The 17,387-nt window shown below is 39.6% G+C and overlaps 1 protein-coding gene across 1 annotated transcript in view; it reads right to left on the reverse strand.

The window, feature by feature from the left end:
• Positions 1-17,387, reverse strand: part of CHCHD3 (coiled-coil-helix-coiled-coil-helix domain containing 3) — a 268,879-nt gene that overhangs the window by 239,974 nt on the left and 11,518 nt on the right. The window lies entirely within an intron of this gene.

The following is a 17,387-nucleotide window of genomic DNA, read 5'->3' on the forward strand; positions in this document are numbered from 1 at the left end:
TACTCACATTTTAGCAGCCCTGATATGCACAGCATCTTAATGTTGCTGTGGGCCAGGTGGCACTCATAACACAGTTCATGACGCTGTCTACGTAAGATCAAGAAAACAATAGCATCAACACATGCAGAGTGAGTGTCAGCAGCTTGGGAGAAAACTCTAGTCGATAGTAAAGCACTCTTTTGAGAAATACTACATCACTAGCACTCTTAATGGCATAGAGGGTAAGAGCGTAGGGAAATACAATGACATGGACGGCTCAGAGTCAGAAAGTGATTCAAAGACTTGGACTCTGAACGTTAATAAGTTTCAAGAATATCATAACCAATTCGTCTCACTTCAATTTTCCTTTTTAATCTATGTTCTTCCAACAAATATAAAATGAACATTCTAATGGATAAGAAAGTATTTTATCATAGCTTAATTGCCAAGGTTATTTCTTACTGGAACATAAAATAATGGTATATCTTATAACTAATGGCAGCTTAGGTTCAATAAAACAGTATTTCAAGCACAGAGGAGGAGGCTGTGCTACATTCTTAAAGAGCTCCTTCAGAAAGAGACCATAGGGCCGGCCCCGTGGCTTAGCGGTTAAGTGCAGGCGCTCTGCTACTGGCGGCCCGGGTTCGGATCCCAGGCACGCACCGACGCATCGCTTCTCCGGCCATGTTGAGGCCGCGTCCCACATACAGCAACTAGAAGGATGTGCAACTATGACATACAACTATCTACTGGGGCCTTGGGGAGGGTGGGGGGAAGAGGATTGGCAATAGATGTTAGCTCAGAGCCGGTCTTCCTCAGCAAAAAGAGGAGGATTAGCATGGATGTTAGCCCAGGGCTGATCTTCCTCACAAAAAAAAATAAAAAATAAATAAAACTGTTAAAAAAAAAAAAAAAGAAAAGAAAAGAAAGAGACCATAGCCAAGCTGGAAAGCCAAACGACCTACACCTGCCAGCTTTAAACTTCTCCAGACACTGACAAGGTTCTTGCAGGCCAGCAGGCACTGCAACATTCAAGCAGCCACTTCCTGAGGCTGCATCTCAGAAGGAGAAATCTCTCTCTCCAATATAACATGCTCCTGGCTCATAACAGGGCAGGCAAACCACGGGGCAAACAGCATGACACACATACCTCCACAAACCAAAACACAGCTGATACGTTAAATTTAGACCTACCAACCCTGACGGTACCCTTTTAATTACTATTTTTTCCCTAATTCTCTGGAGTGGTTTTTTTAAACCTAGAAGCTGCCAAGAGCATTTTTTGTTGTTGTTGGCCAAGTTATTCTGAGCATCATATCCAAATAATGAAACATAAATAAATTATTTTAAAGCAAGAGATCTTTAAAAATGCATATTCTTACACCTTGATCATTTTTATGTATTTTTATCTTATTTTAAATTTTTATATTATATCTAGGCATATACACACACACATATGTATATAAATGAATGAAAGTATACATCAGACTGCATGGAGACAAACTTCAAAAAAAGACAATTCCCACTTACAAGTCTTCACAGACATAAACAAATAAGCTCATAATTATAATATATCTACATATAACTATATAACTATGACTCCAGTGGTAAATATATATAGATGCAAACTTGATCATTGGTTCAAAAAGTGTTTTGCCCAGGTAACAGTGTTGGTATACAAAGATAACTGAAAATGATTCTTACCTAAAAAGCTCACAATATACCCAAGGAAACTTAGAGATAAGAGTCCATCCCACTATTTGACAGATAAGAACACCAAAGTCCTGAGAAATAAAGAAACTTACCCAAGGTAAAATGGCTAGTTGGTAATAAGGTTGAGATAGAAGTCAGATCTTCTCATTTCCAATCAGCAATCCATTAACACACTAATTTAAATAGTCCCTATTTATTAAACAATGTTTTAGGGATTAGGTTACCCTGAGGTAACTAGTACCAATTTTACAGATGAGGAAACCACTGTGATTGGCCCATGGTAATTCAAGACTGGCTGGTCCCAAAGGCAAGCTCCCCCTCACTGCACCACACTGCCTCTACCCAACTCTGCAACAAAAGACTTTAACAGGCTCTGACCCTCCCTGAAAAATGGCCTGACAAAGCATGAAATTAGTCCCATGTACATGTGCTAAATTCTCCCTCCTACTTAAAGTTTAATGGGGAGAAATGCAATAGTTAATACTCTTGAAAAGAAAAACAAAAAAAAAGCCACCACTATCACACTTGGAAAAATGGACAAACAAAAACCAACCAAAATTATATAAACTATTATAAATTATTACAACCCCTTCACTTCACTGTCCAGTCATGCTAGCCCTGGGCACAACAGCAAACAAGAGGAAATCTGCCTTTGACATTAGCTTGTACTGCAAGGAACCTTCGGTGACTACTAATTTAACTGTTAAAATGTCCATACTAACGTATCCACGGTTAACATGTTATTTTCATAGGTGATGAATACACACACATTTGTGTGGTTTTGGTGCATACAAATATTTGGTTTTGTTTCAGTCAGAACTACATAGAGACAATATCTGAACCCAAATGTTGGAATCCAAAGTGAGGCATTCTAAGCCCTCTCCTAAGGCATAAAGAAACCTTGGACAGAGTAGCCAACCTTGACTGTGAGCTATGAGAAGGTGCCACATGTTAGTGGTGCCAAAGCTCATCCTAAATCCATCATTAAAAAGCGAACTGGTATTTGGATTTCCAAGTTAATGCAAAAACCCATTATAAGCCTGAAATTATTCTAACAACATTATTTTCAGCTGCACTCACGCTTTCTTTGGGAAAATGCATTCTGAGCCCCTTTGTCTAATAATAGGGGAATGCCCAAGAAGAAGCAGTGTCTTTAGCATGTAGCCTCCATCACTCTTGGGCATCACAAATTAGAGAAAGCTGAGGTTCAGAGAGGTTCGACACATTGCCCCCAGGTCACACACACAGTAAGGGGCAGAGCTGAAGTTCCAGACTCAGTCATGTCAGGACTTCAATATCCATGCTCCTTCCACCAAACCATAGTGCTGAGCACTTATTTATTTTATTTTATTTTATTTTTTTTTGTGAGGAAGATCAGCCCTGAGCTAACATCTGTGCTAATCCTCTTTGCTGAGGAAGACCGGCTCTGAGCTAACATCTATTGCCAATCCTCCTCCTTTTTTTTTCCCCAAAGCCCCAGTAGATAGTTGTATGTCATAGCTGCACACCCTTCTAGTTACTCTATGTGGGACGCGGCCTCAGCATGGCCGGAGAAGCGGTGCGTCGGTGCACCGCCCAGGATCCGAACCCGGGCCGCCAGCAGCGGAGCGCGCGCACTTAACCGCTAAGCCACGGGGCCGGCCCTGAGCACTTACTTAATAAGCATCTGAGCAACTCTTGGGCCACGCACAGAGGGAGAGGGGGCCTATCTGGGACAAGTGGGAAAATCTCTCACCAAATCCTGGGGCCTCTGGCTCTCCCTGGTCTAGTTAAGCCCTCCCATTCATACTTGGAAAGACCTACTGGTCCAGCCCCAGACTGAAGCACTGAGTAACACTCTGCCAGCTGCAGGATTAGTAAAGAGAAATCAAATGCAATGCTTTTGCTCTTACAGAGACTCTGAAGAAACCCTAACAACAATCAGATCCATGGTGAAGAACCACCCACTGCCACTATTCACGTTAAATCAGGGTCAAGTAGATCACATCAGCCTCCCCAAAACATTAATCTGAAGCCTACCATTTTTTAAGATAGTTGGCAATCATATGAAAAGAAAAATGCACACACAATAATGGTAAATGTCCTCAACGATTACATTTGGTGATACAGTTTCAGGAAATAACTGTTTTAAGTTATTTGATGATTTCACTGAAGATTTCTTGTGAATAGACTATGTGCTGAACACCTTTTGGCTATGATCTTTGTTCTTTTTCAAGAGGGCTAAATTTTGCATGAATGCACACACCAGAATAGGTGCTCCTGCTGTTTCATTGACACACAAACTACTAGTTCCTACAATGGGGGAGAAAAAAGAAAACCACATTAAACAGTTTATCTAAGAGCACATGTTTTATTTATACGTATGGCGTCATAACTGCCTTAGTATAAAATAGACTTTAAAAATAAAGTACCCAGCTGGCCCTGTGGCGCAAGCGGTTAAGTGCGCGTGCTCCACTGCGGTGGCCCGGGGTTCGCCAGCTCGGATCCCGGGCACGCACCGAGGCACCGCTTGTCAGGCCATGCTGCGGCGGCATCCCATATAAAGTAGAGGAAGATGGGCACGGATGTTAGCCCAGGGCCAGTCTTCCTCAGCAAAAAAGAGGAGGATTGGCATTGGATATTAGCTCAGGGCTGGTCCTCCTCACACACACAAAAAATAAAGTACCCATTAATAAGAAATACAAGAGCAACTGGCTAAAAAACAAACTATATCTACCTCTCTTATTCTGAAGGAAACAGAAAAACAGCACAATTCCTTCTATTTCTGTGAATGCTATATTTCTCTCTATTAAGATAAAGCAATGCATTACTCTCTAAAGACAAACTTCTTCAAAAACTTGAAAAATAAAAACATACTGTTCAAATATATCCAACAATGCTACTCTGCTGATACTAAAATAACTTACTGCAGTTCTCCTTTGACAGAGAATGAGGTCACTGCATAGGCACGTCAGAAGTTCCCTCTCACTCTCCAGAGCATCTCTGAAAGGGGTACTGAATACCCAAAGCGCTACTTCATCTACATTCTACTGAGCTCCAACTCAAAATTTTAAAATGGAATAATAAATATTATATGCAAGCCCCAAAGCATATATTGTAAACATGGGAACAGGAAAAATATATACATTTGGAGATACTTTTGAAAAATCTCTCAAGATTTCCAAAGTATTTTAACAGCTTTATTGAGATAAAAGGTATATACTATAAAATTCGCCCATATAAAGAGCACAGTTCACTGGTTTTTAGTATACTTAGAGTTGTGCAACTATCAGCAGTCACTGCCCATCCTTGCCACTCGCACCCCCACCACCCCTGACCCTAGGCAGTCATTAATCCACTTTCTGTCTCTATGGATTTGCTCATACTGGACATTTCATAAAAATGGGATCATACAATATGTAGTCTTTGGTGACTGGCTTCTTTCATTGAACACAATGTTTTTGTGGTCAAAAGTATTCTGAAGAAGCTGGGGATGCTCAGGGGTCCTTGCATTCATTCATTCCATTGCGAAGTGTTTCCTGAGTACCTTCTACAGGTGAGGCAGGTGCCATATGGGTCACAATGGGACCCAGGGCTTTCAGGTGTGAATTCTGCCCTCAAGGAACTTACTGCAGAGCAAAGATACTAACATAGCTACAATTAAGTAACTTTTTTTTTTAATGTCAAAAGTAGCGGCTGCCAAGAGAAAAATATAGACAAAATGTGAGTTCAGAGGAAGGCAAGGTAAACAGGATCAAGAAAAGTTCTGATAAAGTAACCTTTGAGTTGATCACACATACGCACACACACATTTCTACTCACGGGTGATTCAACTACAGCCTTTCCATTTCCTATTTGAAGAAACTGGGGTTCATGTCCCCTGGAACCCTGTTTCTGAAAGCACGCAATCACAGTACATCACTGCCAGCGAAGCAGAGGTGGTGATTTCAGCCGGCCCTTGCAGCCTCCATCCTGGGTCTGGTTACTCGGTACAAACTATGCCTCCTGAGGTACATCAGAAATAATGCTACAGGATTAAGTACCACAGAAGCCTCTGTGACAGTTCAACTAACAGAATTTTACTTGGATGGAGAGAAGAGGGCAGTTCTCAATCAAAATATAATAACATGACCTTAAAAGGTTTCAGTTCAATGGATAAAGAAGCTGTGGTATATATACACAATGGAATACTACTCAGCCATAAGAAAGGATGAAATCCAGGCATTTGTGACAACATGGATGGACTTGAGGGTATTATGCAAAGTGAAATAAGTCAGAGGGAGAAGGTCAAATACTGTATGATTTCCTTCATTAAGTAGTAGATAATAACAACAATAAACAAACACAGAAAGACAGAGATTGGATTGGTGGTTACCAGAGGAGAAATGGGGAGGGAGGAGGGTGAAAGGGATAATTCTGTACATGTGTGTGGTGATGGGTTGTAATCAGTATTTTGGTGGTGAACATGATGTAATCTATGCAGAAATAGAAGTACAATGATGTACACCTGAAATTTTTACAATGTTATAAACCAATGTTACTGCAATAAACAAAAAATTTAAAAAAAAAAAGGTTTCAGTTCAAAGTCCTTTAAGCAATAATGAGCAATAAAAATGAGCAATTAAAAAATCACTGTTTTAAAAAGTTTTACTTCGTCATTTTTGCAAATATCAATTTTTGCAAAAAGATGAATATGGGTTATGACAGAATGGCTATGTGTATAATGTTTAAGGACTTGAGAAAAAGAATTAGAGGAAGCAATTTATCATTTACATGTTTATCAGGCTTGATAAAAAATTATTTTTTAATTATACAGTCCATGTTTTCCTTAAAGATTTTTTATTAAAAAACTAATAAAATATGTCAAAGGTCAAAAAATAATCATGAAAAGAGGATTATAACTTCCCATAATCTTATAATAATCATTCAAAAATTTCTGAGAAGGAATATTAAAGCAACCGTTTTAGAAAAGTTTTATAAAGATGTCACAAAAGCAGTTTAGGGGCTCAATCTCAGGAGATTCTCAGAGAAGTCAACATGTTATCTAGAAAAATTAAAGAAACACACTGTGCCCAATGGGCATCCGTGTTGCCCCACAAAGTTAAACAAAAGCTGCTTAGCCAGCCTCATTTTTCCTCTAGAGAAAAAGAAGACAGATTCAATTGGCCTTGTTCAAGTGAGCATGTACACACAGAGTTAAAGCCACCTCTTCCTGCTAAAAGCACAAGTTTTAAGAAGGGAAATAAACTGAGGGCTCTTAGAGGTATTTTGTTAAAATAATTGTATTTTGTTTAAAAAATTTGTTTAAATAATTATAAGGACGATATTCAAAATCCATAACCTAGCTGGTTGCATTAATAAAACAATAAAAATGTTTTGGGGGGAACTGTCAATCTTAAATACTGCTTTAACATTTTTTATTTAAATCAAATATATCCGAATTATAGTAATTGATTTTCATATCATTCCTCTGGTCCATCCTCAAAAATGACATACAACAATCAATATTTTATTTTTTAAAGTCATGAGATGACCATTATTGTCAACAAGACTAATTATATCTGAAGAGTTTAGTGTAACTAGCCAATAAAATGCAGGGCAAAACCAATCTTATATAGTTATATGCATTATCATTATTGTGTACCACATGGTAATAAGGTGAAAATGGGATGCACTGGGTAAATACCCATATGAGCGAAGCCAAATTCTCAGAGTTTTTCTTTTATCATTGTTAGTTAGTGCTCAGCTATTTAGGTGTGCTTGAACACACAGCGGGGCCAGCTCCCTAGTCACCCAGTCCTCCCCACACTGGCCTGAGGGGACACAAGCAGTGGGTCTTCCTTTCAATCTCTACCCAGAAGCCAAACTAAATCTCAACGTTCCTGAGCTTCCAAACACCAAAAACCCTAGGCTTCAAAGAGCTGGCCCCGGGGCCTTGGCAAAGTGAGTGAGAGCAGAGAGACCATCCTTTCAGGAAGAAAAAAGTGATGCTAGTTGGGTCAGAACTTAAAATCCAGCCGAACGGAAGAAGAAATGGTGAAGAAGAGCTCTACTCTCAAGGGTCTCAGAGTTCTGATAACAGAAAGAAAGTAGGGTGTCTTCCTGGAGGAGGCAGCCAGAGCTAAGGACCTGCTTTTCTAAGTCAGAGACCTAGGCCCAGATGCTCTACCCTAACCTAACCTAAAACTCCTAACCTAAAATTCCAAGGCAAAGGGCCTAATGTTAGATTAACTTTGACCTAAAGGAGAAGGAAAGTGAGGAGGGTACCAGGAACTGAGAATGGAGAATCCTAGAGGAGAAAATCCCAACTCGCTTCAGCCCTCCCCAAAACTTGGCAAAGTCTATGCAGATTATTTCTTTTCTAAACTAAATTAGTAAGTAGGAGTAGGACATGATTCTCCACATTAATATTTCCATCTCAGGGCCCCACTCCCCAACCACTACCTCCACCAACTTCTACTTTTCAAAAGATCGTGTCCAAGAAAGTGCCTCCTACAATAGCGTTTCACTGGATTTGCTATAGTTCAGACCTGAAACTGGCAAGCACTGTATGGATATCATCCTGAGCCTGGTGAAGACCCTCACACCCATGCCCAGTGGAACAAATGTAAGAGAAAGCTCCCTTTTCCTCCTTGTCTCTAGCTAACACATGCACTTACGCACATCAGGCTTCACGACCTGATCTGCTTTAGCTTGTTCATTCCACAAACATTTACTAAGCACCTAACATTATAACATAGTCACCAGGGTTGAGGGTACAGAAGATAAGTAACAAACATTCCCTGCCCTCAGAGGCTCGGAATCTAGTTGGAAAGACAGACAAGGAAACGTGTCATTACAATATAATAAAGCACATACTATCAATACTGTAAACTTAGTGATACAAGAAAAGGAGATTCTTCTTCAAAAAGGTATCAATTTGTGAAGTCTGTACTGAGACAACAGGGAAACAGCTCTCCTCAACCCTCTGAGACTTTCTTTTATCCCACTTTGCCTAATCACTTGACCTCAATAGGTCAATGTTCACTGACAGCAAAGACAGACCTACAACTGCTTTCACCTCGGCAAAGAGAGGGCAGCACCAAGGCAAGCGGAAGTGCAGAAAGAAGTACCCCAAAAGGAGGTCCTGAGAGGACGAATGAGTAAATAAAAGCTGTGGACTCTGAGGGAGAGGGGTAGTGAAATGGGCACTTACAGCACTTGTGCTAAGTGCTGTGGCAGGAGAAGCACATGGAGGGTGCTCTGGGACCACAGACATGGAGTCAGGAAAACTTCCCAGGATAAGTGACTTCTAGGCAGCTATCCGAACAATGAGAAAGAATTAGCCAGATGAAAGACAGGTAGGAGGGAGGTGGGGCTGGGGCTGGGGCTGGGGCTGGGGCAGACAGTTGGAGAAACAGTGTTCAGACAGAAGAGCACAACACAAAGACCCGAAAAGGACAAGCTCAAGGACACCCAAGGATTTCAGCGTGACTAGACGGAGTTCAACACAAGAGGGGGGTCTGGGAGACGATGCGGGAGATTAAAGCAGGAGACAGACTGCGCACGGCCTTGCTGGCTACGTACAAGAAATTTAGACTTGATCCTATGAGGAAGGGGAGCCCGTCAAGTTTTAAACACGACTGCTTTCGAGCTCTGGAAAGATTACTAGGGCTACAGTGAGAACAGACTGGGGAACGCAAGCCTGAAGGCAGGACCTCAAGGAAGAGACTTAGAACAACGCAGGAGAGAGATGACTTGATAGCGGCCAGACTCGGGCAATGACACCAGGGATGGGAGAAACTGTACAACTTGAAACCAGAGAAAGGAAAACGCAGAGCAAGGCTCTGCTGCTGCTCTACAAAAACAGAGCACGGCCCGTGTGTCCCCCTCTCAGGACTATAGCAACAACAGGGGTGGACCAGCAAAAAAATAAAGAAAAGAGCAAGGGACCATGAAGTGAGGAGCAGAGCAGCAACACTCGCTTATTTGACAAAGTCAAGTCAGTCCCGCAAACAAAGTCAATACACACGGGCTTTCAGCAGCCATCTCCCTCCCCACCATACAATCTGTGAGATGTTCTAACCACCTTATGCCTTTAACTAAGGAGACAGTTATCACTACTACCCTGTAATTAATTCAAGCTCCAATCATTTGATGCTGCCTAATTAAAACCCATATTTCAACTAACCACTCAGTCAGGGGAACCGCGGCATGCAGAACAATACTGTCTTAGGCATGCCATAGCAATTCTATGAAAAAGTTCCAAGAGCCTTACTATAATGATCCGCATGGGTTCCCGACCCTTTTCAAGGAACACTCAAGCACCCTGACAGCTGTCAACAAAGTGTCAAGTAGCCCTGGGGGCAGAACAGCTTTAAAAAGGGGACTTAAAAGCACTTGCTTTTCCCTGATAGCACTGATTTGGCCTAATGCAGAGCACTGTATGTGTAATTCTGAATAAACCAGGGGGAGAGGAAAGAGTAAAGTAAAGAAATAAAACGTTGTGTCAGACCTTACTTTTTTAAATGTTTTTTTACAAGGAAAAACATCATCATCAACCACCACCACCTACTATTTGGTTGACAGCTGGAAGTGTCAATGGATTGATTGTGAATACCTCTGCTTGCAGTAGGAAAATGTACATCTGAAACTCCCTTGAGCAATTTATTTTAAGAGATCTGGACCATCCAGATGATGCCCTCAAAGTCTATCAAATTCCAAGAAAGGCAAAACATTGTTAATCAAGTGTTTATTTTACAACTGGCATATTAAATTTAAATCAAAAATACTATTTTTATGTATTGTATGTCTTATACTTTATAATCCATTAGAGCTGCTTATATAACCAATGTCTGATATTTTATTTTATAAACCTAGAAGCATTATTATAAAATTTATATTTTATAGTCGTTTTCTCTTTGTGGTTTATGATATATTGTTGGTGACAGCCATGATTTACTTGATTGTTATGCCCAATAACAACACTTGTTCTATGAGAAAATACAATCCACTATCCCACAACTCACTTTAGTGTCCAGAATTTACAGCAGCATAAAATAGGGAGTTTCTTTAATACAGCTTCTCTCTTTTCCCCATGGTCACTGAAGTTCCTTCCATCCAGCTCCTGAGTACCATGACTCCACAGCATTACTAAATTCCTAATGCACAGTATGCAACGCACCTAACCAAACAGCTGCTCCTTCTAGTAACTTAGGAATCTAGTGACATAGGGAATTTCCGGCCCACTTGATTTCATACCACTTGGAAGCACTAACTTAATTAAATTATGCTACGATAGTCACAGGACAGGGGCCTCTGAAGACTTATTTTAATAAGCAGCAGCTCAGGCCACTGTTCAATCAGTTAACCAGGAAATCAAACAGCAGGAGTTCCAAGTCACAGGAAAGTACTAGAAGGTGTGACTCACTGACATTTCAGAACCTACTCAGCTTCTCTCTCTAATTCCTTTCCTCTAGTGCTGCAGCTTTGTCTTTTCCGTGTGATTCCCCTTTCACCATCCCAAAATACCATGAAATATAAACTGTATTGTCAATGATTTGCTGTTCCAGTTTTAAAAATTTTCTATGCTCGCTTCTCAATTTTAAAATAAAGTAAGCTTAAATTTGTGGTGGTTTGTCAAGAATACAACACAAAGAGTGATGAATCAAATGGCACAGAGGAAAGTGCCCAGAAGAAAAGAGTGCCACTAACCAGCCATGTAGCCTTAGTCACCAAATCCACCCCAGTCCTCTTCCCTTGCCACTTGTACCTCATCCGTGTTAAGGGCTGTCTTCTCTATCTCCGATTTCCAACTCATCCTGCATGTTATCCTTCCAAGGACCCACTTGTATCATTTCACCTTCCCTGCTCAGAAATCGTCTGTTGTATCCAACATTGCCTCAAGCGGCTGAGGGCAACTTTTTTTTTCCTTTATTTTTTTGCTATACTGCCAATTAAGGACAAATAAAAATGCTTATGGGACTGCTTATTTTTTCATAAAAATGAAAATGGTTTTATTTAGTACTATGGTGGAAAACAAATATTCTTACCATTCAGATTTGTTTTTTAAATATAAAAATATCAATGAGAAAATCAGTGCTGCATTTTTAGCCATAAATGTTATTAATATCTGAGTATATTTGAAAAGTAGCAACTAATACAACTTTCTAAACTTGCATCCTACAATTAAATGGAACTGCTCAGCAGCCAGTAGGCCCTACAGGATAAAGTTAAACTCCTTAACTTCCCCAACCTTCCCACCATGAGACCCCTACATGAAACCTTTATCTGAATTAATCCGGTCTGTGTACTGACTCTACCAGGAACACCTTCAATACCAACACCCTCATCCCTCTTATCCTCAAGGTTTGGCTGAAGTCCACTTCCTCTGATGGCCTGCCTGCCCAAGCTCTTGACTTTCCTTCTCTGAATTCCTAAAGCACTTTCTATACCTTATACATTCTATGGCACTCACATATTCATTCAACTACTCCAAAATATTAACTGAGCAGGTGAACCGTACTAAACTAGCACTTATTCTCTATACTCTAATGTTAAATATGCTTTGACCAAACTAATAGTTCCTTTAAGTCAAAGATCGCTGCCATGCTAATACTTGTTGACTGATGGAACTAACAATATGAGCTCAACTATCCATTAAATGTAGACTGTTCATGGATTCCTTTTTGAGAATGGAATATACTGAGTAGAGAATATGATTTAAATCAATAATGTATACATTTCTTCCTTTTAGGAACTGTCAGGCAAATTATCTATCACAGCACACACACAAAAGTGCAGAGTTGAGACAACGGCATCAACAAAGTTTCATATATTAAAAGTCAGAAACCTAGGGGCTGGCCCGGTGGCGCAAGCGGTTGGGTGTGCATGCTCGCTGCGGCAGCCCAGGGTTCCCCGGTTCAGATCCCGGGTGCGCACTGACGCGCTGCTTGGCAGACCATGCTGTGGCAGCGTCCCATGTAAAGTGGAGGAAGATGAGCATGAATGTTAGCCCAGGGCCAGTCTTCCTCAGCAAAAAAAAAAAAAAAAAAAAGAGGAGGATTAGCAGATGTTAGCACAGGGCTGATCTCCTCACACACACACAAAAAAGTCGGAAACCTAGAGATTGCAGCTCCCTTCAGTTCTTGTAACTCAAGTCAAAGGAACAAGCACAGCTTGTTTACCATGAACTCTCCCTACAGAGTTATGTCTAAATGAGCCTTAAAGAGCTTGTTTAAAAATAACTAGGAGGGCCAGATTCTGGGAGAAAAATACATAGAACATATAGATGAATCTATTTCCCTAAATTGGCTGTTTAGTTTGGGCTGTGCTATTTCCTGCTTAAATTGGTTTCCTGCAATTTTTTAAGGCTGCCAAATACTTAGTGATCTCAGTGATGTACTTAACGCGAATCGGCAAATCTTTCTTATTTTTCACAATGACAAGAAATTTACAGAAACTTGCACAGTGAGGATAATAATGAAAGTGAGTTCATTCGTCTTTTTTTCCAGATTCATCATTTCCATCAGGTTGCTAGTGGCGTACGAAACCAACAAATAGCCTCCTAATACCATTTCCTGTCTGGTTTTTTCTATTGATCTGGGGACAGAGTTTCCTCAGCATTAGGTAGGATCAAACATGAGAGGTCTGACCTCACTCTGAGCCAGAAAAACTAAAGGATCAGGGTGGAAAGGAAAAAATCAATATCCAACATTGATTTTTAAAATCAAAAGATGCAAGATGTTAATGAAAAGGTAAGTTTATAACTATGTGCAATGGTATCCCCTTAGGTCAGCCTTAAAAGAAAAAAATTCCCTGGTGTAAAAGCAAACCAATGTAGTTGAGATAACACATAACACAGCAAAGAAGTTGAGGCAGCAAGGACACAGTTAAGTTCTTTACAGCACATTCATTTATTAAAGTGGTATTACAATCTGCTGTGTGTCACATGGTATATTATTTTGCCTGAACAGCTTTACATGTAAATACTTATTGCAACGAGTCATTGATCTGGTTCAAGGTGTGGCAAAAAATGGTTTCAGTAAAGTCTTTAGAGGAACTCACTTTCTTATAGCATAAATTATATTCTCAAAACTATATATATGACAAAACTTAGCTCCTATATACAGAATCCTAGGGCTCTCAGTCCATCAAATATGCTGCCCTATATTCACACATATGAAGAGCCTAGGCCTGGTATGAATTAGAGTCCTGTGAGGAAGAAAACATTTTAATAAATATTAAAAATTCAACTCACATTTAATACATAATTTACTTGACAATGAAACATGTAGAAAAGGCTGGTGATATTTTTATCAATAAATTTTTGTAGACTTCAAAAATTATTTCATGACACATCTAAATTACAAATCTTAAGCAATCGATTATTCAGTACTAAAACCTCCAAATGAAACAAGCACAGAAGAGAACATAAACTTTGAGTCCTACTTTTATAAACATATTTTTTAAATTTTAAGAAGAATAAATCTTTGTTAATTTGCACAGTCATAATCTAATTGCATTCCTAACCTAAAGGCAAGATCACTTCAAAATAGCATGTCAAATCTTCATTCTGTTCTTGGGTTGGGTTGGAATGGGTAGGTGAAATATTATACTCAAAGAGCCTGCGCTATTAGCCATGTTGAGCCTTTTTCACATCATGGTGCAGGCAGAAAAAGCAAGTCTTTATATGGCACATGAGGGTACACAGGTACTCCTCAGAGTCAAAGGAATCAATACCTCCAGTACACTCATAACACACAGTTAGGAAGCTGTGCTAAAAACTGAGGTGAAGATATCATACCTCAGGGAAATAGTCCCTGAAGTTTCCATTTACCCACAATCCTGAGGGAGCTGGGATGTGGAAAAGGCAGGAAACAAGATTCACAAACAGAGAGAGCCATTTAGCTCCATAACCTCAGTCACCAGATCATTAAAACCATCTGATGAAGCTCGTAATGCCAAGCACAGATATAGTCTAGACTAGAGCTGTGCGAGAGAACTTTCTGCGATGATGAAAAAGTCCTATATGTATACTGTCCAACATGTAGCCACTAGCCACATGTGGTTACTGAGCACTGAAATGTGACTAGTGCAACTAAGGAGCTGAAATTTTTATTTTATTTCATTTTAATTAATTTTAATTTAAATCTTAATTGCCACATGTGACTATTAGCTACCATTTAGAGAGTGTAGTTCTAGTCTGAGCACCAAAACACAAGTAGCATTCAAAGAGCTTTCAGTATCCAGGCTGGTCAGGGACCAAAGACTTCATCAATCAAGTCAAACCTAGAAATGGGAAAGGATGGGTCCCTCAGCACAGCCAGAGCTTATCCCAATGTCAGTGTCATGTTCTGCAGGTCACACCATGAGCATTTATACAAAGTCTCCCCACTCACACCCACTCTCTCAAAGGATCAGTTTAATAAACCAACCCAAGAAGGAAACCACTTTCTCTCCTTCAACTCACTATTGAATGAGAGTGAATAAGGGAAAAGGCTAGCAGAACCAACAATCACTTAAAGATAGAAGGTTCTTTCCTAAACTCTAGCAAAACATCACTAATAAGTAGCTCCTGCCCTCCAACTAGTTTCTGTCACATTCCTTCTACAAATGAAGCAAGGTGTCATTCAAATTATAATAAAACAGGGTGGTTAACAGCATTTGCTCTGCAGTCAAACAGATTTGAATTCAACTATCACCTCCACGGCTTACCAGCTGTGTGACTTTGGGCAAGATAATTATCACTTCAAGTCTCAGTTTCCTTCTACATAAAATGGGTTAATAACAGTACCTTCCTCAGAGAGTTATAAGGATTAAATGAGATGAGACATATAAAGGATTTAGCAGAGTACCTGGCACATAATAAACATTATTTAAGTGTTATTTATCACTATTTCATCATTATTTCATCATCTTCATCATCATCATCATCTTAACACATCTTAACATCATCTCCTTAACACAGTAGGTAGAAAAGAAATCTACCTAGAACAAATCACATTTTAGATCAAATTCCAATTTTAAAAATATGCACATATCAAAAGATGTTGGAAAAGCAGAAAGGGACCAGTCATTGTGTGCCCTAGAGGCCTAGGAAAGCCCTTCAAATTATATTCTATGTACCATGGAGATCCACCACTGGGATGTGACATGAACTGATTTATGTTTTTTAAAGATTGCTGAGGCCTCTGTGCGCACAGGAAAGCATAAGGGGACAAGAGTAGAAGTAGGGAGTCAGTTAAGAGGCTTCTGCAGACGACAAGGTAAGAAATGCTAATTATCTGGATTGGAGCTACATCGGTGAAGATGGATGTGAAAGGAATGTATTCAGACATGCTTTGGAGATGGAGTTGACAAGACTAGCTAATGGCCTAACATAAGGGGTAAGGAAAAGCAAAAACAAGGAGGAATTCCAGGTTTCAGGTTTGACTACCTGTGCCAATTACTTGAAGATGGACAGGAGAAGCAACTCTGGAGAAGAATGATAATGTTTATTTTGGTTATGTTAAGCTGAAGACCTCTAAGTGGAGATTTCAAGTAGGGAGTTGTCTAAGTCGAGGGAGATGTCAGGGCTAGACATACAATTTTAGGAGCCACAGGCATCTACACAATGATTCAAAAGGCATACAATTAGATGAGATTACTTGGTGGAAATCAGCAAAGACGACTAGACTAAGGACGCAAGTAAGGTGGAAGGAAAACCAAGAGTGTGGCCCAGAAGCCAAAGAAAGGATTTCCAGCAAGGAGGGAGTAGTCACTTTCCATCTAACATTAATGAAATGTGAACTCTTTTTAACGCTCTTACCAAACAAGAAGTTTCAAAAGGACAAGAACTATTTCTTATTCCTCTTGGTACCTTTTGCTCGAAACATATCAGAAGTTCAATTCATGGTTACTGACTTAATGATTAGTAACAGGGTCACAACTGCCCCCAAGTGAATGGCATTTGGGCAGCATCTCATCTTTCTCAATGTGTTTCACAGTCAGTAGCCAGATATACCACACAATAACCCTTTCTAATAAACATAGAAAATTCTCATTTAGTCCAAAATTAATCATGCCAACTATTTTCTCACTGCCTTTTCACTAATAAACAGCAGCCATCCATTAAATTGGGCAGCAACAAGAACAGTCCCAGACAGGTGCTCAATAAATACTAGTGGACGAATAGATGGATGGCATAGGGGAGAGGAAAGGAAAGAGAAATAGTCTTGTATCCAGAAGGATCCACAGATAATATAAGGCTTAATAATTCCCTATGGATTTCACTTAACACCCTATTTTCATCAATATTTAAGACTGTGAAGGAATAAACTGTTTATAAACTTGGAAGAAATCTATTAGAAAATAAAGTCATTGGAGACATTTCACAATTTAGAAACAGTAAATCAATATTTTCTAAGCTCAGTGTTCTTTTTAAAAATATTTACTCCTAAATTTCTAATATTCCTATAAATAATTTTACGATTTTACACAAAAAGATATGGAGTAAACTGCCAAAGCCTAACAGAAGGTTCAGGAGCTGGATGACAAAAAAATTTTCCAAAGATTGTTTGAAAGTAGATTCATTCTACTGTTAGTGCAAAACGTTTTAAAAGAAACCCTGGTACTGATTTCTAATATTCCCTATAAAAGTCGACATCGAAATAAAAAAAGACAGAAGTGCAGAAGAATTTGACTATCGAGTGAACTTTTACCACTTATAATATTTCTACTAAAAACTCTAAAATTAA

Source organism: Ceratotherium simum, chromosome 1 (assembly GCF_057802395.1).
Source record: "Ceratotherium simum simum isolate JZ-2026a chromosome 1, ASM5780239v1, whole genome shotgun sequence".
NCBI lineage: Eukaryota > Metazoa > Chordata > Mammalia > Perissodactyla > Rhinocerotidae > Ceratotherium > Ceratotherium simum.